Below are 26,522 nucleotides of genomic sequence, written 5' to 3' on the forward strand. Positions count from 1 at the left end.
TGCAGGAACAAATTGAAAATGAAGTAATAAAATCAGTTCAAATTAAACAGCCCTGACTCACTTAACTCTGCTTTACAGTTAATTCCTGTTCTGTATCACATAAAAGACAAGCTCACATGACAAAACAGAGCCAACAAAATATACATTCAAATTACTATACTATACTATACTATACTATACTTTTCTGTATCAATTCAAAGATTTCATGACGTCATCACAAAGTAACGATGGGTTTGTCCTTTGCCAGAACTCGTTACATTCGTGCCAAATTCGTGTCAGTGGGACTAAAGCATCAAGTTATTTCTCTGTGGTTTTTGATTTTTTTTTTTGTTTTGTTTAATCCCAGAGGAATTATACAAGTGCTCACCCTATATTATGTTTTTGCCACACAATGTTTTGTGTCACCATGTTTTTGACTATAACACTCACTGTGCATACTTATGTTCCAGGAGTTTGCTGCTGCGTGTAAAATGCAGAGTGGCAAGTGTGTTATCACCATTAAGGTAAGCTGCTTCCATGTGATATAGCTTAAGTATGAGTATAAAAATACTGGTTCTTTCTGTCATTTTTTTTTCTTTTTTTTGAAGTCATTTTTAGGAGAAGTCACTTTGGCCTATGATGAATTCAAATTTATTGGGGCTTTCTGGCCAAATTGTAGGGCACAAAAGTGCACAAACAGTAGGTGATAATTAGACTATTATTAGAATGAGAAGATAAAACAGGCTTAGCTGATAATAAGACAGATGAGCTACTGTAAACCATTAATCAAACCAATAAATAAATGCAGTATATCAGACAACCTAAAAGCTCATTTAATATCTCTTTATTATAAAATATAATTTCTTTTAAATTGTGTTCTGTACTTTCAGCAGTGAGTGACAGGTCAACACACGCAAAGGACAACCATTTATTGCATACTGCAGTTAGAACCTGACTATAATTAGCTGGCAATTAACCTGATCAGCTACAAAGTAATTGATACACAAATTATTAAACCATTAACCAACCAGTATCTAACAGTCAATGTCAAACAACTGTATGCTTAGAATTGTATAGATTGCGATGTCCATGGCCAATTCCATTCTATTTAAAGTCTGACCTTTGCAAATTCTGCTTTTCTGTCTTTGTAAGACCGACAGTATATAGAAATGTTTTTGTAACTATGGAAAATTAAATTGTACATTCACACATACATTCATAATAAAACACTGGCTATGAAATAACTTTTACATTTTCTCCAAAAGTGCTCTGGGTCACTCTTAGCCTTAGTCTTATTAAGTTAATGTACCAGAGGAAGCACAATCTCTTGTGAAGTCATGGGTAGGCAGATGTAAACAAAACAGAGGCTGACTTGGTGCAACAGTTTGCTGTAGTACTGCTTAGCAGTGAGGAAAAAACAAAAGAAGAGACCTAAACAAGTCTGGATGATGTGTGGGGAGACATGAGGGGTATACTACGAAGTAAGCTCAACACAGCCAGGCTTTCTTTGCATGATCTGGATCAACAAAGCCTAAAACCGCAATCAGAGATAATGGGTATCACGATGGTGGTTATGAACTCACTTTGTTAATCCAGGCTTTCGTCTTCAGACTCAGTGCCCGCTCACATAAAAGGGGCGTTTGTTGCATCATTTGACTCTTCTTCCACCTGAAATGAAGCAATCGCAAGCCACTTAAGTCAAAATGATCAAGTTGTTATAATTATGAGCTGTGGAAAATATACAAAATACATTACGGCAAAAAGCAACATTGTTGCTGCAAATAAAGCAGGAGAAGAAGTATGCTGTCAGAAAATTACCGATCGACTAAATGCGGTCTTAATGCTGCTGTTTATTCTAACATGAAAACTGCACATTAAACAATAAAACTCCATACAGCAGATTTAAACATGATGAAATCTGTCTGACACTGTCCTATGATGACAGAGACGTGGAGATCACTTAAGTTTTTGACAAAACCAACGTAAAATGAGTGTAACTGATTTAAGATTGTCTGTGATAAATGATGATGAATTTTCTAATCAGTGATCTGAGCTGCCATATCACCAAGACAAAACAGATAATAGTAAAAAGTATTCAAAGTGTCTGTAGTTGTTTCATCATTATTTTAGTATGTGGATTATATGCCATGTCAATTTAAAGTGTTAATATGATCTGGAGCAAACGGGAAAAATGACTCTGCATCACCAAACGGAGGTTACCATCATTTGTGCTGCTTCGTTCGGTGATATTACGAACATACAGCTCAACAACTTTTCATTTTTATTGTCTTTCCTCAGTTTAAAAGCTATATTGCTTTGTTAGGACAATTATAAGTGAAAGAGCAGTGCTTTTTACAGATGATTTAATCTGAAACTCTGAACATAACCTACTCCTGACCAGGTTATGAGTTTAGTATAAGTTACCATGGTGATCTAGCCAGGTTAAAAGAGAGCCACTTTCGTGACACTGAAAATCCTGGCTTTAGACTCAACATAGCTCGCTAACCCATTAATCTCGCTTCGTAGTACACCCCTCACGAATGTGGCTCTCTTTTAACCTGGCTAGATCACCATGGTAACTTATGCTAAGCTCATAACCTGGTCGGGAACAGGTTATGTTCAGAGTTTATGATTAAATCGTCTGTAAAAAGTGCCTTTCTTTAACTAACTATTGTCCTAACAAGGTTGTTTATGAGCGATATAGCTTTTAAACTGAGGGAGGAGGTTAACAATGAAAAACTGCTTAGCTGTATGTTTGTAATATCACCGAACGAATTCATCTAATGTAAAAATGTAACAGCAGCACAAACGGTATACATCGTGCTGTCATGATGGTAACCTCCGTTTGGTGATGCAGAGTCATTTTTCCCGTTTGCTCCAGATCATATTAACACTTTAAATTGACATCGTATATAATCCACACACTAAAATAATGATGAAGCAACTACAGATACTTTGAATACTTTTTACTGTTATCTGTTTTGTCTCTGTGATATTGCAGCTCAGATCACTGATTAGAAAATTCATCATCATTTATCACAGACAATCTTAAATCAGTTGCACTCATTTTACGTTGGTTTGGTCATAAACTTCAGTGATGTCCACGTCTCTGTCATCATAGGACAGTGTCAGACAGACTTCATCATGTTTAAATCTGCTGTATGGAGTTTTATTGTTTAATGTGCAGTTTTCATGTTAGAATAAACAGCAGCATTAAAACCACATTTAGTCCATCAGTAATTTTCTAACAGCAAACTTCTTCTCCTGCTTTATTTGCAGCAACAGTGTTGCTTTTTGCCGTAATGTATTTGTATGTTTTCCACAGCTCATAATTATAACAACTTCATGATTTTGACTTAAGTGGCTCGCGATCGCTTCATTTCATGCGGAAGAAGAGTCAAATGACGCAACAAACGCCCCTTTTATGTGAGCGCGCACAGAGTCTGAAGACGAAAGCCTGGATTAACAAAGTGAGTTGATAACCACCATTGTGATACCTGTTATCTCTGATTGAGGTTTTAGGCTTTGTCGATCCAGATCATGCAAAGAAAGCCTGGCTGTGTTGAGCTTACTTCGTAGTATACCCCCCTGGTCAGCACAGATTGTTTATTCTTAAGTCAGAACAGGAAATGAGTTTTTAACTGCCACTGTGTGAACAGTAATTTGCTGCCAGCTACACAGCAAAATCTATATACTCAGATTAACACTGTTGGAATTGATTTCAACACTTTTGAAATGTCTATATGGGTCCACACCACAGATAGTTAATTTTATTGTTTTGGAGAGTTGGTACCTTAACACTAATTTAGTGTAATAATTGACTCTTTTTGAGTTAAAATTCAACACTTTTTAACACTAACCATTGTTAGTTTTTCTAACTCTCGTATGCAGTGTTGATATTAATTCTCTCAAGGGTTACCACTAACACTGTAAGATGTTGGTTAATATAGCTTTTCTTAATTACTAAAAATGAACTTGAAAAGAACAATTTTCTGTTTTTATTAGGGAGGTCATTCACAGTCCAGGTTTGCAAGACATTCAGTACATGAAGACAGTACATAAATCACATTTACATAAGTACATAATAGTAAAGACATAACTCAAATAATGGCATTAAACTTAGTCAAAATAAGCTTGTCTATTTTTCTCCCTTACATTTTAGTGTCAGCAACTATATACATTTGAACAAACAATGTCACACACATTCATTTATCTATGAAAGTCTGCTCCTCATAGTTCATTGAAAATGGCAATTTCCTTTAAAGTAGGTCAGGTCTCTGTGAATTAATGTATCCAATCCATTTTGACCACAATGTCCTAAATTTTTCTCTTTGCATTTTTATAGTAAAGGTTAGTCTCTCCATTGTGTAGATTTCCTGAATAATTTTTAACCAGTCCTCTAATGTTGGAGCATCTGGTTGTAACCACTTCCTCGTCACAGCTTTTTTGTCTCCAATAAGTAATATTCTCATTAAATATTTGTCTGTTTTAGTTTGAAGATTCAGTGTTACAGTGCCCATATACATTGTCAAAGCATCAAATGGAATAGTGATCTGAATTACTGTTTCCAAACATTTATGAATTTCCCTCCAATAGAATGTAATTTTGGGGCAATCCCAAAATAAATGATAATGGTTACCTACATCTGTTCCACATAGCCCCCAACAATTCATTCCAACACCTTGATATCTCTTCTGGGCAGGAGTAATGAAAATCTCATGATATTTTTCCATCCAAATTGCCTCCAACAGTGTGATGATGTAGTTATCCACTGTGATTTGCATATATCCCCCCACTCATCTTCAGATAAGACCATTCCTCCCTCTCTTTCTCATTGATTTTTTACATGTTGGGTGGTTGTCTTTGAGGAGTCCTGAAAGCTTTTATATAGAGCTGCACAATATATCGTTTGAGCATCGTCATTGCAATGTATGTGTGCGCAATAGTCACATTGCGATGTAGGAGACAAATGAACTAAACGTGTTCTCATCTAATTTCAAGGGTACCTGACACACACTGCGTGCAGCGATCCACCAATCACAATCTTTCTTAATCAGTTTGCCAAAACAGACCACGCCCCCGTATATGGAGTGAGTCACAAGATCAGTGCAGGTTAATTGTCCACAAGATGGCAGCAGTGCAGCATAACATAAAGTGCTATTCAAGTCATCTGGTGAAAATTCCTGTATTTTTTCATATCGCAATATATATCGCAGGGTTAAAAAAAAAATTGCAATGTCAGTTTTTTCCAATATCGTGCAGCCCTACTTTTATATAATCTGGATATTATTTTGCATCCATTTCCTGATTTGTAAATTGACACAAAAATATTCAATATATCATTGTCTACTTTCTCCAAGCCCTCAGCTATAATTCCATTCACTCTGTCTCACTTTTAGATATCTGAAAAAATCCTGATCCTCCAATCCATAATCTTTTTTAAGTGTCTAAAGCTTTTCAGTGTTTTGTTATGGATACATCAGCAATATTGTTAGCCCTTTACCCATCCATATTTTAAATCTGGTATCCGTCTCGTTTGGGATGAAGTCAGTATCATATGCGCACCATCTTAATTTCTCCCCACCCTTCAGGTTATATTTTTCAACTACCCTCTGCCAGGTGTTAAGAGCCACTTGTATCCAAGGATTGTTTTTATCTGTAAAGGTGTCCATCAATCTACTGTCGACAATCATAGCTTGTGTTGATGATCCAATAGATTTCCCAACTTCTATTTCCTTCCACCTTGCTCTGAACTGTGAATTACAAAGACACACCAAGGGCCTTAAGTGAGCTGCATAATAGTAGTCTTTTAAGTCTGGTAATGCTAGACCTCCATTCTCTTTAGATAATTGCATTACTTTGTATTTTACTCTTGGTTTCTTACCCATCCAGATGTACCAGGAAATTAATTTGTCCCATTCAATGAATTGCTGTTTAGTTATATTTATTGGCAGGGATTGGAAAAGGTATAACAGGCGAGGCAAAATAACCATCTTGACTCCTGGAGGATAAACTGAGGAATGGTAGGTGATTCCGCCTAAAAATATCACATTTAATTTTAGACTTTATAGGGATGTAATTGGCTTCAAATAATTTTGTGATATCCTGAGTAAGATTAACCCCTAAATACTTCATTGACTTCTTATCGCACTTCAAATCATACTTTTCTAGGAGGTGATTTGGTGGATCATAGTTGAGATTCAAAATTTGGGTTTTTTGGATATTTAGTTTATATCCTGACAACTGACCAAATCTCTTCAAAGATGACATCAAAGTTGGTAGTGATACTAGAGGCCGGGTTAAAAAGATCAATACGTCATCCGCAAATAACGATAATTATGTTCCCCTCCCGCTATATGCATACCCCTGATTTCTTCATTTTGTCTAATATACTGGCTGAGAGGCTCTAATAAAGAGAGCAAAGAGGAGAGGGGAACAGGGGCAGCCCTGCCTGCAGGAACGTTCCGGTGTAAATGATTTTGAGATGCTGCCATTGATTTTAACTCTTGCTGTGGGATTATTGTATATTGCTTGGAGAGTTCAAATAAAGGTTTTGTGGAAGCCAAACTTCTCCAAAACTTTATACAGGAAGGTCCATCTGACTGAATCGAATGCCTTCTCTGCGTCTAATCCTATAAGCATTGCTTCCATCTTATTTTGATGAATATGCCACATAATGTGCAGTGTTCTCCTTAGGCTATCATTAGTTTGTCTCTGATGGATAAATCCTGTCTGGTCCAGGTGGATAAGGGATGATAGGATTTTTTCTCTTCTTCTAGCTAATATTGAGATGTAAATTTTATAGTCCACGTTTAATACTGAAATGGGTTGATATTGTTTACAATCTAATTTATCTTTACCATCTTTTGGTATTGTTGAGATTACGGCTTCCCTCGGTGAAGGGGGGATCTCTCCCTTTTTGAGTGCCCAATTGCAAGTCTGTCACAAGCTTGGAGTTATCTGTTCGCTAAAAGTTTTATACCATTCAGTCGTAAAGCCATCCGAGCCTGGGCTTTTATGCGGTTTAAGTCTTGTTATTGCTGCCTTAACTTCTTTATCAGTAATTTCAGTAACCGGTGCTTTATTTTGTTCCTGTGTAACTAGAGGTAGATTCAGAAGTTTAAGGAAAATATTTATTTAATTTTTCCATCTAGTCTTGGTTGTGAATATAATTCTTTATAGTACTCCTCAAACCTACTTTGAATCTCCTCCATTTTATACTGTATTTTCTTTGTTTTAGGACATTTGTTTATAGACATTATTTATTAATAGTATTGTCTGCCTGCTGTTTCCTTAATTTGTATGCCAGTAGTTTCATAGCTTTACTTCCTGCCTCATAATAAGCCTGTTTCAGAAATATCCTTTTTTTTTTTTTTATTTTGTCAGAATATATCTCATCTATCTCATTTTGCAGTTTCTTAATTGCTACTGCCTTATCTGATTCTGCTCTACTCTTATGGTTTTTTTTGTAATTCCTTAAGTTTACTGTACAAATTGTTGAGCCTCTCTTGTTTGAGTTTCTTTAGTGATGAGGAACGGGAAATTATTTTCCCCCTTAATACTGCTTTATATGTATCCCACACAATAGGTGGGGACACCTCTCCATTACTGTTTTCTTTGAAATAGGTTTCTATTTCCTTTTCCATTTCTTCTTTTACCTGGGGGTTATTTAATATGTTTGAATTTAATTTCCACAGTGTGGATTTTGGATTATTACTGATGTTAATTATAGAGATGCACCAATTGCAATTTTCTTAGCCGATTCCGATCTCCGGTTTTTATAAGGGTCTGACCTGCCGATTCCGATTTTGACCGATTCCGATTTTCAGTCTTTCTAAGAACTGGAATTGACAGCATTCACAAACATTTTTGCAACTTTTCTTGTAAAAATTAAATTAGATGTTCATAATTAGACTTGCACCGATTAATCGGCAATGCTCGGAATCGGGCCGGTTTTCACGTGACTGGCCTTGACCAGTGACCGGCCGGTCAGCGTCACAAATCCGGTTCTGTGCCCGTCATTGTCACACACATGTTCTGCACGATGGTCACGTCATGCGCGCAGCAGACAAACTGACCGTGACGTCAACACAGCGCTGATAACAGCTACACACACTCAGACACACGTCTGCTTGAAGATGGTGTCCAAGAACAAGATAAAGAGAAGACAGACAGTCTACAACGAGACAGAGCAGCTGACAATGTCGCAAAACAGCCGTAAACTCTCTCGCACTTCAGGCTAATGCTAGCAAGCTAGCAGCAGACTGCTGTTCACAGAGGGACAGTTAAAATCTCACCTCCTGTTCTGGCTGAAGAATAAACAACCTGTGTTGATGCGTCTCCTCAAACATTTTCTCATCCAGACACGTTTAACTTCTGTGTTTGTTTTTCTCACGGCAAAGTTTTACTTCAAACTGTTGCACCGCGTTAGCCTCCGGTTTGTTTACATCTGCTTCCACAAAAGATCACGTGAAATCGCGTCCCACGAAATCCCGCGATATTGATATTGATATTGATATTGATATCGCGAGATCACGTTCACCCAATTCATAATCTTAATATAAAATTATAACAAGGCCTGGTTGTAATCCGGATGATTTTGGAGAAAGTATTAAATGAATATTTAATAGTCAGTGTCTTATTATGAACATATTTACAAGAAAAGTTGCAAAAATGTTTGTGAATGCTGTCAATTACAGTTCTTAGAAAGACTGAAAATCGGAACCGGCCAAAATCGGAATCGGTAGGTCAGACCCCTCAAAAATCGGAAATCAGAATCGGCTAAGAAAGTTGAAATCGGTGCAAGTCTATTCATAATATGACACTGACTATTAAATATTCATTAACCCTCATATTGTCTTCCCATTTACTACACACCTTTTATCCTCCTGGGTCAAAATTGACCCGGTCTGGTTTGACTGCTTATAAAGCATGTAGTATAAAATGATCATCAAATTCTGTGTTGCACCTTTTTAGTTAACTTGTTTCCAACACATCAACATATATTTTACACTTTTGTTTTGTAATATATGGTATAATGGATGTAATTTATATAAAATTATGCTCAATTTTTGAGTAAAAAAAAGCAGAAATATTGAACTATTTTGAATATAGTTATGATCTGAGGTACATAAGTTGATGTATTATCACAGACTGGTACATGTCAAAGTTTAGTCAGGATACTGTTTTGAAACAATGTAAAAAAAAATGTAATGGCAGCAAATAGTCACACCTGTTGTCTTCCCAGTTCAAAATTGACCCGGTGTGGTTTGACTGTTTATAAAGCATAAAGTATAAAATAATCAAACAATTCTGTGTTCCATATTTTTAGCCAACTTCAGTCTAACTCATTACCACAAATTTTAGACTTATTTGTTTTACACTTATTCTTTTTATTATACTTTACTATACTTTTAATTTATGGCCAATATACCTCATTTACCTGAAATTATACCATGTTTTCAAGAAAAAAAAAAAAAAAAGAAGTTATTTTGGATAATTACTCACTGGTATATGTCAAACATTAGCCAGGATATTCCCAGGTCAAAACCGACTGATACAAATAACAAAAAAATGTGATTTACAAAGTATAACATTTATTTCCAAAACTATTTTGAAATTCATATAAACACAGAACAGTGTGTGTGTGTCAGTTGTGTGTGTCAGTCAGTGTGTGTCAGTCTGTGTGTGTGTGTGTGTGTGTGTGTGTGTGTGTGTGTGTGTGTGTGTTTATTGTACTGGAAACCACAATAGTATGACCCATTATACCACAAATTGTGGCCGGGTCAAATTTGAGCCGGGAAGACCACAGATGCTATAAATTTTAATAAAACACACAATGAATATAGTCATAATTAATTTTACTTGCAAAGAGCATAGTATGGAACCATCCATGTCATTGTCAAGCAATTATAAGGAAGAATGCCATAGTTGTGAAACCAGGAACGTGAAAACGGGTCAAAAATGACCCGAAGACAGCAGGAGGGTTAAATGCTATTTACATTTTCTCCAAAGTCCTCCAGGTTACAGCCAGGCCTTATTATAGTTTTACATTAAGATTATGAATCAGCTGAATGGGATGACTCACGAAAACCCACGATATCATGGATTCTTGCGGGATTTCGCGGGACGAGATTTCACGTGATCTCCTGTGGAAGCAGATGTAAACAAACCGGAGATGGATGTGATGCAACAGTTTGCTGCCGTAAAACTTTGCCGTGAGAAAAACAGAAGCAGAAGTTAAAGGAGTCTGGATGAGAAAATGTTTGAGGAGACACATCAACACAGGTTGTTTATTCTTCAGCCAGAACAGGAGGTGAGATTTTAACTGTCCCTCTGTGAACAGCAGTCTGCTGCTGGCTAACATTAGCCTGAAGAGCTACATAGTTTACGGCTGTTTTGCGACATTGTCAGCTGCTCTGTCTCATTGTAGACTTTCTGTCTTCTCTTTATCTTGTTCTTGGAATCTGTCGCTGACACCAGCTTCAAGCAGACATGTATCAGAGTGTGTAGCTGTTATCAGCGCTGCATTGACATCATGGTCAGTTTGTCTGCTGCGCGCATGATGTGACCATCGTGCAGAACACGTGTGTGACAATGACGGGCACAGAATCGGATATGTGACGCTGACCGGCCGGTCACCGGTCAGGGCCGGTCACACGGTCGATCGGTTCATCTCTAGTTAATTATAAATCTATCGGTGAATGATCTGACATATCAATAGTTCCAATATCACATGATTGTATTTTTGGCCCAAACCTACTGCTACATAGCCTTTCTCTACAATGTTGAACACAAATTGAAGAATTGCCATTACTTCTTAAGCGAATATTAAGAAATGGTAAAATAAAGCAGTGACCTAAACGTATAAACAGCATCACAGGAGAGAAACTAAACGTTAATCCACAGTCATTCATTTAGAGGTTAGAAAGTACTGAGAGCCTAAGGTGATAGTTTACCCACAAATTAAATTTCTCTCGATATCTACTCATCCCTGTGCTGATGTGAGGATGGGTGAAGATCTCCAGTTCACAAAACACTGGAGCTTCAGTGGAAAACAGCGTTGCGGCCAATTGTAGTGAATGGTGACCAGTTTTAAGATGTAAAAAAGAACACAAAAAAACCCACAAAATGTCTCCATACTCTTTGTGTGGTGTAACCCAAGTGTCCGTGAGCTGAGACATTAAAATTTGACCCAAAAAGACGCCATATTTTTAGACTAAATATCAACTGTAACCTCTCAGACCGGAGTTGCTTGCACACGCCTGAAGTGGGTACACAAGCTCTTGCCCAAGCGGTGCAACATGAGATATACAAGGTTTACATGCTACCTGGAAGCAACTCAGACAGAGCGAGATCTTCTCAGAAATAGTGACTTGTTATGCGTACAGTTGACTTTGCAAACTTTCAACCAAGAAGAAAATGTTCGAGGACTGATATAGAAGAGGAACATCATTTCTTTGCTGCAGCTACACCACTTGGGCGAGAGCTTGTTGTTGAACTCGGGCTCATTCTAGTCCATTAAAATCATCATATGTGTGAGCGAGTTCTGCGTGTTGGTTAATGAAGCAATAGGAGAAGATATCCGGTTTCGATCAGTATTTATTCCAGCAATCAAAGTGCAGTTTACAGAGCTCTGGGTCGAGATCTTCTATTCCCTGACAGCAACAGAGTATTTGTCAGTTCACGAAGTCTGACTGCCTATTCTATCCTGACCCAGTTGTTTTATACTATACAGAGTCAAACTAGAGAATGGGCTGTCGGCCCGCTGGTGGAGTGTGTTGATTGGTTACTTCCTCTCAGCAACCGGGTGCACGCGCCTCGCTCAGCTGTGTTGGCGCCCTGTTTCGAGGAAGTCAAGTTGGAAACATATGCAGAAACAGCTCCTATCTGATATCCTTTCACCTACGTCTGACCCCGAAATGATAGACATATTTTTCTCGTGTGGTTTTAACACAGTTCCTATTTTTATCTGTTAAAGCAGTACATTTTGTGCTTACATCCTGTCGTTCTACTTGGTGTACGTGACTTTCTGCAAATTGCATGCAACTACTACACTTTGTCCTACTTAGCATGATTATTCTTAATGCAACATTGTCGATATTGAATAGCACACTCATAACTGTCTAAAAACTGTAATCAATGTATCAATGTATAAAACCTGTAAAAAAAGAAATATTAAAGGAACATATATTCACATTGTGTACCTGCTTCAGGCGTGTGCACACAGATCCGGTCTGAGAGGCTACAGATGACATTTAGGCTAAAAACATGGTGTAAATGGCATGAGTGAAATTTCATTTTTGGGTGAACTATCACTTTAACACACACACACTTCTTCAGACCACTGTCTCTGCTCTCCTGCACAGACAGGAGCTCAGTCTGACAACACACGCTAGCTTGAGGGCAAAGATGGGGTTCAGAGATGCTGAGGTCGAGATATATTCCAAGCACAGTGTCTTGGACGAGGGTAATGCAGTGTGGCACGGTGTGTTTTAGCCTTTAGTGATAATGGCGAGTGAGTATTAAAGGACAACTTTGGAAATTTTAAACCTTGGCCTTAATGGAGACAGCTTGTTTTGAAATTGTTTCCAGTGTTGAGGGAGGCAGATGCAGCTGGCAGCTGCAAAATAAGTACGACAGTATACATTGGACAGATGCGTCCTGTTGCATTGAAAGTGCTTTTTTCACCACAGACCCGCTCAGATCGCCTGTTTTATCTCTGTCAACAGCATGCGAAGCGTCTGTCTTACCCTTCACTTGCTCTGGGCTGTGTGTGACAAAATCTCACGGGATCTTTGCTTGTTACTGGAAAAAAACAGAGGAGCCATGACTTGTAAAAGTCAGTTGGTTGTCCCATAGTACAGGTGAGAGTTTACTAGGCCGATTGAAGTGTCATGGCTAAATATTTACCTGATTTGGAGAATGTAGATGAGATCTTTGATTTCAGTGGCTGCCAGTATTTATTTGAGCCCGATTATACGGATGAGGAGTTTGAGTTCCTACAAACAAAGAGTGGATGAGGATAGAGAGAAAGGGGCAACGGGCAGACGAGGATGAAGCAGCTGCTGCATGTCTGTGAATCTGTGAAGACTGATTGTGCTCCTTGAATGCTGTGACTCTATGCCCACAGAGGAAGAATGTCTGTGTTGTAACGAGTGGGACCTGTTGCCCAGTATTTATGGTCTTGATGTGTCCAGGGATGATAGAGAAACTACCCAACGCTGTGTAACCACTGTGGTGGGAAAATTATTCACCAAACTGGTCACTGTTGTTCCTCTTAGTTATTTCTCATGTTCTGTCAGGCACTAACTGGTTACTGGTCCTTGAACACACAGCTGTTTTCCCTTTGGAAGAACAACTTCTGATAACACAGTCACATCCCCACTCTCCCGATAAGCACTTCAGGTCCATCCTGACCCAACCTCCTTCATCTCCTAACCCTGTAAGACAGATTTACATTCTTGACTTGATTATCAGTTCCTTTTACACTTTGAGTGTGACTGTGTACTGATCCTTTGCAAAGCTCTATTAAAACACCACAAAGACAATCTTGGTCATGGGGTCTGTCTTAATTTTCAGATTTTCCACCACACCACCTTACAGGATTTCCGCCCTCTGACCAGCAGAGCAGTGCTGGATACCTTCTTTCATGTGCCCAAAATAAATTGGAGGAGGCAGCCAAAACCACAGGGACCAAATGGTCAACTATCCATTGAGTAAGTATAAATAATATGTCTTCATGCATGTAATATCTGTACCTAGAATTGTTTGACAGATGCACCTTTTCTGTTGCATGCATTAGTTTGCCCTCAGACATTTCTAAATCATCTTAACCCTTTCCTTTCATCCAGCCAGGACAGACTTGCAGCCTATCATGTGGTGCTGGAGTGGGCTGTCAGAGGAGAACGTCTTGTTTGTGGTAACAGAAGAGTGCTGCCAAGCTGGATCATCACTGCTATCAGAAGCAAGTACCTGTCCCCCACTGGCACTTACAGCAGGTTCAAGGAGGCACATGTTCAGAACACATCTACCGATGAATGACTTTTCAATAATTGTACTCTTGACTGCACTGCTGAGCAGTCTACAAACCGTTCCAGTCTTTAGAGACACTAGCAGAGCCTGCATAAATCTTGCACACTGTAAGTATTTACAGTACAAAATCATCCACTCCAAATATGCAGGGGTGGACAGCAAGAAAGTACATTTACTTGAGTACTGTACTTTACTTGAGTATTTGTTTTTCTGGAAACAAATATTGTACTCTTGTATGATTGTACCACATTTCTAGAAAGGTTGTCATTACTTTGAAGTCAGCTGTTGTTGTTTCTTCTTTTCTAAAATGCGACTGGCCCCATGCTGTGTTCCTCACAGAAGGAAACCAAGTACAGTACCCACTCTTAACTGGGATTGATGCAAAAGCAGAAATGCGTCATCCAGGCACTCTGTAACAAGCCCTAGCAAGCACTCCCTCTTTCATTCCAACAAAACTCAGTAATGATGACGGCAGGAGAAAGACTAAATTAAATCTCAAGATGTTGTTAGAATTAGAAAAAGAGAAATAAGAGACAGGAATCGTCATTTAGAAGATGTACAGCAGGATGTACAGCATTGGTAATACCACCCCAATTAGTCCTGCCAGGGTATTAACAACTTTTGCCCAGAAATCTAGAATCCCTGGACATTTTCATACAACATGAATAAAGGAGCCAACAGTTCTGTGAGAACAGAAAGAACAGTATGGGTCAGGGGCTAGTCCTATTTGATGCCTAATTCTCGGTTTAAAGGGGAACTATTATGCTTTTCCTCTTTTTTGACCTATAAATGTTGTCACAATGTCGGATACTCGTGTTAAACGGTTCCAAAGCGTCAAATAATGAGGTTCATGCATTTGGAAGTGAGCCCTGCAAGCTGTTTTGGATGGCTCTGCATGCTGTGTTTTACTGTCTTTTTTAACGGTGTAGTAACATTGATGTTAATGCGTGCCAGACTTACTTATATGGTCATACCCAGGCATATGCTCTAGGCCTGCCCGCTCCCCCGCTCTGCTTCAGAAGTTACATCGCTGTGCGCTGCTCTGCTGTCTACAACGATTTCACAGTGTTAGCACGTTGAGCAATGGCTCCCAGAAAATGTTTGTTCGGGTGTGAGGGAAAGTTACCTTTGTTTAGCTTTCCTAAAGAGGCAAGCACCAGGCAGAAGTGGATAGAGTTGCTTTTTCCTGGCCAGCAAAAGAAAAATACCTCCGTGTTTGTCTGTCTACGGTACGTCACAGGGGACTGTTTTGTCAACATGGGCCAGTACGAAGCTGGATTAGCCAGTAGCCGGGCTCGGCAGCGCTCGCCAGCCCTTCGGAAGTCCTCGGGAGTGCGACCAATCACAATGGAGTGGGCTCGGCGGGAGGCGTACATAGAGCAGGGCCGGGGGGGTGGAGTAAATTACACAGACCGTTTTCGCGGGACGTAGAAAATACAAGGAAGAGATGCAGCGAGAGGCACAGCGTCCTGAAGATCTACAAAGCTTTCTGTGCGGGCGATCGTGTGTAGCTGCTCTATAGGAGTCCAGAAATCAAATACAAAGGCCCGAAAATGAATATAATAGGTCCCCTTTAAGGTATGCTCTACGACAAAATTTCAAATGTATATATACTGATGGTTTGGGTTTTAGGAGGCATCAGCAACGTTATTCCAAATTACAACCCATTTCAGTTCTTGTTCCACCTCAGCTATGTCTCTCCCCCAAGCCAAGCAAGTTTAATTTGTCATATATATAAGCCACTATTCATCTGGAGCACACTGTATCCAACTTAAAATAGGATGTTCTTGTAAGGCTGATTCCCACTGAACTTTATAGGCTTAACAAACTGACCCTAAAAGAGAATGTTTGTCAATATTGTATGGAACTTAAGGATTGTGCTTGCCCCATTAATATCTTGTTGTAATACCTTTATCTTCCCAGGCTTTGTTAGTAAAAGGTTTCCCCTGTTGCAGATTCAACTTATTACTAAAAAATGACGAAGCGAGACTCTTGATTCAAATTAGACGTTCTTTAGTGAATAAAAAAAAAAGGAAACATACATTTAGCGTGCGCTACACGAGAGGCACAGCATGGCTGCCTAGCAACAACAACAATGATGTCATCACGTCGCGTCCACACTTTTTCCTAGAGCATCCTGGGTACTGAAGTCCATTGCATCTAAGTCTAAATCAAATGAACTGAAAAAATGCAGTCCCTTATTAAACTACATTCTAACTGTTTATGAATATTAACAGTAACTTATATTTTAATTTATTAATCCTTACAAATAATATATTCCCTCAAAATAAATTCTCAACATCCTCCCCCCCGATAAACTATAGTTTATCTAAATTTCCAAAGGATACAACAGCTGGATAGGTCTCCGCAGAACAGTCCCTGAACTTGTGCGAACTGCACATGACCTCACGAGGCCATCACGACCTGGAAACAGTTCCTCAATTCTTCCTAGCCTCCAGCTCTGCCTTGGTGTGTTATCCTCTCCGATGAGCGCAACATCCCCCACCTTCAGCAGAGAAGGCTGTGGGGTGTCACAGCGTTGTGCTGACTTCAAATCCAGCAGATATTCTCTCCGCCATCTGTTCCAGAAGTTGGTCATAAGTCTCTGTCTGTATCGCCACCTACGTGTCATCTCCTCCTTGCTTCCTGTTGGATGGTTAATGTCAGCTGGAAATGGCTTAGGGGGCAGGGAGGTCAGTCTCTGACCCACCAGGAAGTGTGCAGGTGACAGTGGCTGTGGCTCATCCACATCATTGTGCACGTAAGTAAGTGGCCTTGAGTTTATTATGGCCTCAGCTTCAGTTAGAATGGTACACATTTCTTCAAAGTTGAGTTTAGCTCTGCCAAGCACCTTTCTGAGAATAATTTTGACTGACCTTACAAGCCTTTCCCAGAATCCGCCCCACCAAGCTGCTCTTTCAGCGATGAACCGCCAGGTGATGCCCTTCTCTGAGAAGAACTCCTGTAGCTGAGGGTCTTTGATGCCTTTCCAGAGCTCCTTCAAATCCTGATCAGCTCTCTTGAAAGTCTTGGCGTTATCTGAGTAGATCACCTTGCATAATCCTCTTCTTGAGATGAATCTTAGCTATCTGAGCTAGCAGAAAATTCTCAGTGGATAGATCTGAGACCAGCTCTAAGTGCACTGCTCTGGTTACAGCACAAGTGAACAGTGCTATGTATGTACACATCTTGACACAACTCTCTTGACTACCTGCCGTGCCCTCAAAATCCAATATTTCTCTCTAGTTCGCACTAAAGTGTCTCGTACCCCTGCATGCATTATGTTCTCATGTTGATACTGCACCAACATTTCTGTATATCTGTGGTCGTTGGGCAGAATCCATGGGTGCTTTTCTCTGTAAGAAAGGTCAGAATGCTGGAGCCTTCCTCCCACACTGAGCAACTCATCTTCATCCAGAAATGGTTTTAGCTCTCTTATTCTGGAGTCAGTGTCGGGGCATTTTCCTGCCTTCAGCAGATCAATTTCTGAGCTGAAACGTTGGATCTGAATCACCTTTATCCAATGCTTCCCTGCTTCATTCAGCTCTTCTGCTGTCAGTTCACCCCTTAATTTTGTGCTTGAGCGGGTGTTGGTAATAAACCTCTTCACCCAGGCCGTCACTCTGAGCACTGTTTTTAGTTTACTGTACTTCTCTAGACATAACACAGGTTTTAAGAAATCTGTGTCTTGATTAACAACCTGTACAGCAATCTGGTATTTTGATCTGAGTTCAGAGTTTGCCTCATCTTCTTGAACATCGTCCTGATTGCTTTCCAACTGATCAGGTGACATCAGAACACAAGGTCCATTCCACCACAATACGCTCTGCTTTAGCTCCTGCACTGTTAGGCCTCTGGTGGGAAGGTCAGCTGGGTTCATTTTCCCTTTGCAGTGGGACCATGACTGTGGGTCAGTTAAAGACTGGATGTCCGTCACTCTGTTTGCGACAAACTGTTTCCACTTGTGAGCAGAACTGTGAATCCAGTGTAGCACTATCATTGAGTCTGTCCATAGTCTGAGCTGTGTCTTGTCTAGTTGCAGTGCTTTCATGAGGGTGCTCCCCAGCCTGGCCGCTATTACAGCTCCTATCAGCTCCAGACGTGGCAGTGTCATCCTTTTGAGTGGAGCCACTCTGGACTTGGATGCAACCAAGCTTATGGTCACTTCTCCATCCTTTGTTTCTCCCTGCAGATAAGCAACTGCACTGTAAGCCCTTTCACTTGAGTCACAGAATACATGTAGTTTTAAATCATGACCATTCTGATGCATGTGTGTTTTGTACCACCGTGGGATTGACAGCTGGTGCAATTGAGGGAGCTCTGAACACCACTGTTGCCACTTTTTTGTCAAATCGGGTGGCAATTCCTCGTCCCACTTGAGCCCTCTCTCCCACATCTCCTGGAACAAGCACTTTATTCTGATGGTGAAGGGGGTCAAGAATCCCAGAGGGTCAAAAATGCGAGCAGACGACTGCAGAACACTTCGTTTTGTATTCTGTCTTTCTTTCAGAATATCAAGCAGCCTGCTGAGGTCGAACACAAAATCATCAGTGACTGGTCTCCACACCAAGCCCAAAACCTTCAGCACTGACCCGCATGTTTCTGGTTGTGCAGTGCAATCCATCAAGCTTTCCTGCCATTTTTCTTTGAGCTCAGGAGAGTTTGTCATCCATTTACATAACTCCATGCCTGCGGCAGACATAATGTTCTTAGCTGTAGTTGTCACTGCATGGGCCTCTGTCACCTCACTTGCACTTGAAATAAAGTCATCCACATACAAGGAGGAGCTAATGATTTCCACCACTTGTGGGTGTTCTAACTCATATTGTCTCAAATGCTTCCTTATGGTAGCTGCCAGTAGGAATGGGCTTGATGAAGCTCCAAACACCACTCTTGTCATTCTGAGTATGCGCAGCTTCTCATCCTTGTCCTCTGTGGGTGGGCCTGTGAACCACAGAAATCTTACAGCATCCCGGTCTCTTTGTGAGAGTGAGATCTGCAGAAATGCTTTCTTGATGTCTGCCATGTATGCAATTTCATGTAGTCTGAACTTGATCAAAACACTCAACAGATCTGGATTCAGGTTAGGACCTGTTAAGAGACAATCATTTAGGTAGGGACTTCCATCTTCGTGGGATGAAGCATCAAACACAACCCGCAGTTTTGTTGTCACTTTGTCCTCCCTCAGTACAGCGTGATGAGGTAAGTAATATGTCTCACTGCTTGGTGGTGATGTATGCTCCATTGGCACATCCTCAGCCATTCCTTGTTTTAAGTAGTCCTCCACTACTTCATTGTATCTGCTGTAGAGCGTGACATCCTTCCTTAGTTTCCCTTTCAAGCTCTCCAGCCTCCTTTTTGCAATGCGATAATTGTCTCGAAGTGGAGGATGGTTCTGTCGCCATGGCATCTCCACTTGGTAATGCCCATCCTTGAATATGGAGGTTTCCTCAAACAGCTGCAATGCTTCTGCATCCTCTGGGCTCTCAGACTTCTCACTTGTGATGCCCAGAGACTCAAGCTCCCAGAATGCATGCAGCTGTTTGTCAAGCTGCACATTCTCACTGAGCTGAAGGTGCATACATGTTGTCTCTGTCATGCTGGACACTGCTACTGGGCCCTGTACTGCCCATCCGAAGGTGCTTTCTAGTGCCACCAGGCTCTCTGTCAGTCTTTCTACTCGGCCGGATACTATCTGCCAGTAGTAGTCTGAGCCAATTAGCACAGAAAGTTCAGGTTTGTCATCTCCAGTGAAGTCTGCGAGTTGGAGACCCCTCCTTTTCATCTCCCTCTGAATATGTTCACCAGGGACTTTCATCAATGCTGTACACACTTTAGGGGTCACAACTGCTTCTATTTCAATGCTCTGCTGTTTATCCCAGACATTCTCCAAGCTGAGCTTCACTATATTGCGCTTCACCGTCGTTGGAGCAGAGGAGCCAAATGTGTGAAAGGTGATTGTTCCTTGTTTGACGACAGGTAGCTGCAGTGCCTTCACCACATTCTCATGCACAAAACTCCCCTGGCTGCCTCCATCTAGCAAGCAGCGGACCATCTTCCTGCTTGTGGGCCCTACAACCCATGCCTTGACGGTTTGCAGCAACACAGTGTTCTCATTATCAGGCTTGCCCTTTTCTGCTTGGGGAATTACAGAAGAAATAACAGTGTCCATGTTGGCAGAAACAGCAGGTGGGGGTGCCTCATTTTTCTCACAAATGGCTGCATGATGTCTGCCTCCACATGTGGCACATGACATGCCCTTTAACCTGCAGAACCTTGCGATGTGTTTGGGTGCCAAACACACATAGCACCTGCCAAGCTTCTTTAGCCTTTCTTTACGTGCTGACACCTGGTGGTCTGGACAGTTTTCAGATTTGTGTTCAGTACTATCACAGAACAGGCAGTTTTGTGTCTTCTGGCTGGCAGTGTGTAGTGCAGCTGTGGATGTCATGCTTGGTTTCTTTAGTTTCATGTCACTGGCTGAGTATGATTGGCTGCATGTTTTGTTAGTAGAATGGTTCCCTCTCTGGTTATATGATCTCATCATCTGCAACGCTCTCTCTTGGCTCTGAACCTCCTTCTGCAGGAACTTGAGCACATTAGGCACCTTCCACTCATTATCATCCCCCCTCTGACGGCTGTACTCAAGAGCCATTTCCTCTGGCATCATCTGGAGCAGTATTGGGCATAACATACCTCCATAGGTGTCTGATACCACTCCCAGCGACTCTAGGCTTCTGATCTGAATTTCACAGTCATCATATAACTGCCTCAATGCACTGACATCAGATGCTTTCTTCACAGGAGTGAGATTCAGTAGCTTTGACATGTGTGCATTTACAATGAGATCCTTCCTTCCAAATCTGCTTTGGAGTATATCAACTGCAGCATCATAGTTACTGTCTGTCAGTGTGAATCCTGCTACTGCCCTTGCAGCTGTTCCAGTGAGGTAGGTTTTCAGGTAGGTAAACTTCTCTCTTTTGCAAAGGGCATCATTGCTATGAATAGCAGTCTCAAACTGGTTCCAAAACTCCTGCCATAAACTTACATCTCCATTGAATTTCTTGATCATCAGTTTCAGCAGTCTCACAGTCGGGTTGCTGTGCTGTGAGCCGGCGGCGTTTGTGCTAGCATCACTTAGCCGAGCGGGCCGGGGGTTGTCATTGCTCACAGTCTCATGTGCTCTGATCACTCGGTGAGCCCGCGTCTTCATGCCGATGATGCGGTCTCTGTATTCCTCCCCGAGTTCGACCTCTGCCTCCACGTCTTCCAGCGAAGTGTTTTCCTCCACTACGCGGTCAAACTCATGCAAGCTGTCCTCCTTTGCTGACAACACGGCTCTTCCAGGTCTTCCTTTGATAATTCAACATCAATCTGATTCAGCAGTCTCGTGGTGGAACTCCGTATTGTCCAACGCTTTCTTTTTAACCTTTCAGTACGGTGTTCCCCACTGTCCAGTTGCTCCTCGTGGTCTCTATCTTCGTCAGCCATAGTCTCCTGCTTCCCGAGTTTCACCAAAAAATGTTGCAGATTCAACTTATTACTAAAAAATGACGAAGCGAGACTCTTGATTCAAATTAGACGTTCTTTAGTGAATAAAAAAAAAGGAAACATACATTTAGCGTGCGCTACACGAGAGGCACACCATGGCTGCCTAGCAACAACAACAATGATGTCATCACGTCGCGTCCACACTTTTTCCTAGAGCATCCTGGGTACTGAAGTCCATTACATCTAAGTCTAAATCAAATGAACTGAAAAAATGCAGTCCCTTATTAAACTACATTCTAACTGCTTATGAATATTAACAGTAACTTATATTTTAACTTATTAATCCTTACAAATAATATGTTCCCTCAAAATAAATTCTCAACATCCCCCTAGATAAAAGGTCACCATTATTCCATAGTGGGGATGATTTACACCAAACACTTTTAGCTTTGAGGAATTTTTCTGCCGCTTTAAACACTTGTAGCATATGAGTTAAAATCGGATGTATTCTCTTCTTGGGCTGGCAGTAGTGATCTTGGGGCACTGCAGACCCGATGGTCTGCAAGATGCAGTGTCTGGACAGGAATGATAGCATCAATTTGTAGCACAATTAGCCACAACTTCAGCATCTTTTTTTTTTTTTTTTTTTTTTTTTTTAATCGATATAGTGAAACTCTCAACTGCACTCAGGGACAACCAACTCCACTCTGACCGGCTCTCAGTCATGGTTCCTTTGTTTTCTTCTGGCAACACACTAAGATCCCATGAGATTTTGTCACACACAGCCTGGAGCAAGTGAAGGTTAAGAGATGTGCTTTGCATGCTGTTAACAGAGTTTACACTGGTGATCTGAGCTGGTCTGTGGTGGAAAAAAAGCACTTTCAATGCATGAACTTTTACAGGAGGCATTTACCCCCATATATACTGTTGTAACTTGTTTCGTGACTGCTGGCTGCATCTGCATCCCTCAATACTGGACCAATTTCAAAATGAGTTGTCCCCATCAATCATACACACACATACACATGGGGAAATTAGACCCAGGCTGAAAAATACTGAAGTTATCCTTTAAGAACTGAATACTTTGTAAGCCTAATTGTACTTCCTGTGTCCATGAATGCCATTTTGTGAGCCTGGCAGATGTGGGCATCCAGTGGAAATGAAATCAACTGTATCACCATGTAAGACTGTGAAAGCACTGTAATTGTGTGATCACTCTGCTGATGGAAAGTTGTAACAGACCAAAGTCTCCCTGTTATGATCACTTTAATTTCTGGCATCATAGTGTTATTGTTATTGTTGTTAAGGAAGATTTATCAGCCTTGTCTAGTTTTATTTTATCTTGTAAAGTACTTGGTAACATTAAAAAAGTGGTACATAAAAAAAAAAGTTGATCATTATTATTGTTACATGAGCATGTCTCTCATGAGATCGACCACAAATGTTATCCCCGCACAGTCCAATCCATAGCGTTTTACTAACTCACTGTCACTCATCAGTTCTTTGTCATGTTCTCCTCTGCTTAAGAAACAGTTAAGCCTCCTCCCTACTCTGACTGGAATCAAACCAGGGCCGCTGCAGTAAGGATGCAGTGTTTGCATATGTAACATGTGTAATTACAGTTGAGCTAATGAGGAATCCGAACATAGATTGACTTGAGATTCTTTTCAAATCTATTCTGGACATGCAAAATTTAAAATATATCTCCTAACAGTGAGATAAGCTGGTATAAAGCACTTCATTTTCCACTCAGGGGTTAGAAGCTAGTTTCCACATTACAGACATTAAAAATCATGTCTTATGTATTGAATAACATTACAGCTTGATTTTTTTGGCTTTAATAACAGGGCAGACTGAAGAATGTGATAGGAAAGGTGGCAGAGAGAGAACAGATGACATGCAGGGCAGACTGAAGAATGTCATAGGACAGGTGGCAGAGAGAGAACAGATGACATGCAGCACATGTCCAAGGGCTGGAATGAAACCCTCTGCAGCAAGGAGTCCGCCTTTGCAAATAAGGCATGTGTTCTACCAGGTGAGCAACCAGATCTTGATCTTGAAGAGGGGTCTATGTATCATCCCTCCCAAACTGTATTTAACTTTGATAATTAGGATAAACAAATATACAATATATCATTATATATCGATATGTCAAACAAACAACCAACCAACCAAACAAAAAATAATAACAATGAAAAATCCACTTGCTTTTTTGGTCCATGTCCTCAAATCAGCAATTGAAATAGAAGTTAAACCAAAACCAGAAATGACTTTATTGTCACTTTAATTGTGTTATCTCTATTTTCTGATATGTTCAGGCATTGCTTATTCTGTTTCATTTCATTATAGCTAAAGGCACTGCTAAGATTAAACATATATCATTTGTTGAATTATGAATAAAACTATAGGCTAGATATTTATTTACATATTTTTTTTAAATTAATGAGTCTAAAAACTTTTCACCACTCCACTTGTGCCACAGACCCCTGTTTGAGAACCACTGCCCCAGAATATCTATACGAATGAAAAAAAAAAATCAATTCCTCTAAAACTTTGTAGGTGGCAGGAAATGGTAGCTGTATCTGTCTGACCCTTGAATAAAGAATTCTTATTTTTTTTTCTTTTCATGGTTGGTATTCTGCAAAAAAGCCAGAGTTTGCAGTGTTTTTATACATTTCTGCCCAGCCTTTCTTTTATAGCACCACATCATAAGGTGTGTGATGTATGTAATTCCTTGAGCTCATTAAACATATACTCCCTCTTGTGGCATAAAGGGACAACAACTTCTGTCTTAAGATGTGCTGTGCCTCAGGTTATTTATGTATTTACTGGGTAAAAATTACAGATTTATTTTTTAACTTATTTTTAATTTATTCTAGTTAACTCAGCTACACTGTAAGAAAACAATCTGTAGAGTAATGAATGATGTCCTGGCAAAAAATTATCAGTACATATTCTGTTAGGTTTGTGGACATTTCTTTCAACCCTAAAATGGAAAATTCTGTAGATTTACAGTATATCCCCTGGGCCGTTCATGGACACTTCTGTTAATCCTTAAGTAGACATTTCTGTAAAATAAAAGCACATCTAGAGCAGCATTTGCTGAAAATTTCTTCACCGCTTTAAAGTTCTAATCAAATATCAAATCTGTACAATTTTTATGGGCAGTTTCTTTGAAAGTGAAACGTAAATGGTGACTTACAACCACTTACATTTTCTGGTAAATACAATTGTATTTTCTTCCACGTTTTAGACCAACATCATGTTCTAATAATCTAAAATGAAAGACACCAGATTCGACCACCACAACAGAGTTCAAGGTCACTTGCTAGACTCTTCCATTCTGGTGGAACGATTGTCAGAGTCTCTCAGTCAGACTTGAACTTTGCTTCATGGGACTTATTCGTGTTGTTCTCTCATGACTAGATCCTTGCTTGTGTGTTGTATCAGCTCTCAGATGTACGTGACTTTAGATAAAAATGTCTGCTAAATTAAATTGTAAATTGTAAGTTGTGATGAAATAAATCTTTACACAGCGAATACAGCATCATGGTCCAATAAATCCACCACAATATAAAAATATTTTATGTCTACATCTGCTAGTGGGCCATCACAACGACATGAGGAAAGATAATATATTAGTTCAGTCCAAGAGAATCTTGATATTGCCAACAAACTGCCAACTATTTTGATAATCTGTTAATTGCTTTGAGTAATTTTTTAAGAGAAAAAAAGTCAAAATTCTCTGATGCACTTTCTCAAATGTGAGAGTTGTTGTTGTGGTTTCTTTAACCCTTTATTACAGTTTACTAAATATCTTTGGGTTGTGGACAAAATAAAACATTTGACACCATAATTGTGCACTTCGGGAGACACTAAACAAAACCCTTTTTTTTCACCATTTTCTGGCATTTCACAGACAAAACAACTACTTGATTAATTGAGAAGATATAATCAGCATTAATCAACAGTGGAAATAAGCGTTAGTAGCAACCCTAGTTTTAAACTTTGAAACAAGTGGAACTGTCTAAATGGAAAGAAAAACAACCGTGCAAGCATGAGACTATTTACACCATCACTACAGAACATTTCAGTGTTAGTGCCATTTTCTTGAACAGGACATGTAATGTTCTCTAGTTGGGCTATCTTATTCATTCAAGTGCTAAGTAATGGTTGTGGGACAAACTTAAATTGGCATGTTTCTGCAGCAATCCTTTCTTGTATCTTGCATTCATACATGACAACAATATTTCATGTAAAACTACAAAGAAAATGGCATAATCAGAGTTTGAGGGAAGAAGAAGGTGAAGAGGCAGAGCTCTATGCATGCTTGTGTGTGTGCTCCTGATACCTCTCTCGGTGTGAGCAAGGTACTGAGTACAGCCTTCTGTCTAACAGTCATGGAGGAATGTATTGTTGTTTCATCCCCTTATCACAGCTCTGTTGCATGTTTGGAAGATGGATGTATGGATGTATGGATGTATGTATGTATGTATAATATATATATTTGTAGTGGAGCCCCAGTATAAAGTGTTTGCAGGCCAAGATGATGTCTAAATTGAATCCATATTTTAATACTGGAGGACACTATCATAGTATAACAGTCAGTATAACAAGAAATAGAAGAATACAAGGGTGAGTACAGGAAGGGTTTCAATGATACCGGGTGAAAAGAATTTGACTCCAAAATCAACCATGACGGAGGGCCCTCAATATCCCCATATTTGACCCAATAGTTCAAATTTCTTATGTTTGTTGCCTAATAATAGTACAGAAAGTTTGGTAACACCATTCCGCCCTGAGCTTTGGGCCTCTGTAAAACTTGTCGACGTAACCTTGGAGACTTCTTATTCCAAACAAAACCGAGAATAAGACTGTCCACTTTATGGAAAAATGAAAGAGGAAGAAATATCGGAATACATTGGAATAAGTATAAAAAGTGCGGGAAAACATTCATTTTAATTGCATTGATTCTGGCAGCTACAGAAAGATTTAGTAGGGAGCACCGCTCAAAATCC

Source organism: Lutjanus erythropterus, chromosome 14 (genome assembly GCF_056507025.1).
Source record: "Lutjanus erythropterus isolate fLutEry1 chromosome 14, fLutEry1.hap2, whole genome shotgun sequence".
NCBI lineage: Eukaryota > Metazoa > Chordata > Actinopteri > Lutjaniformes > Lutjanidae > Lutjanus > Lutjanus erythropterus.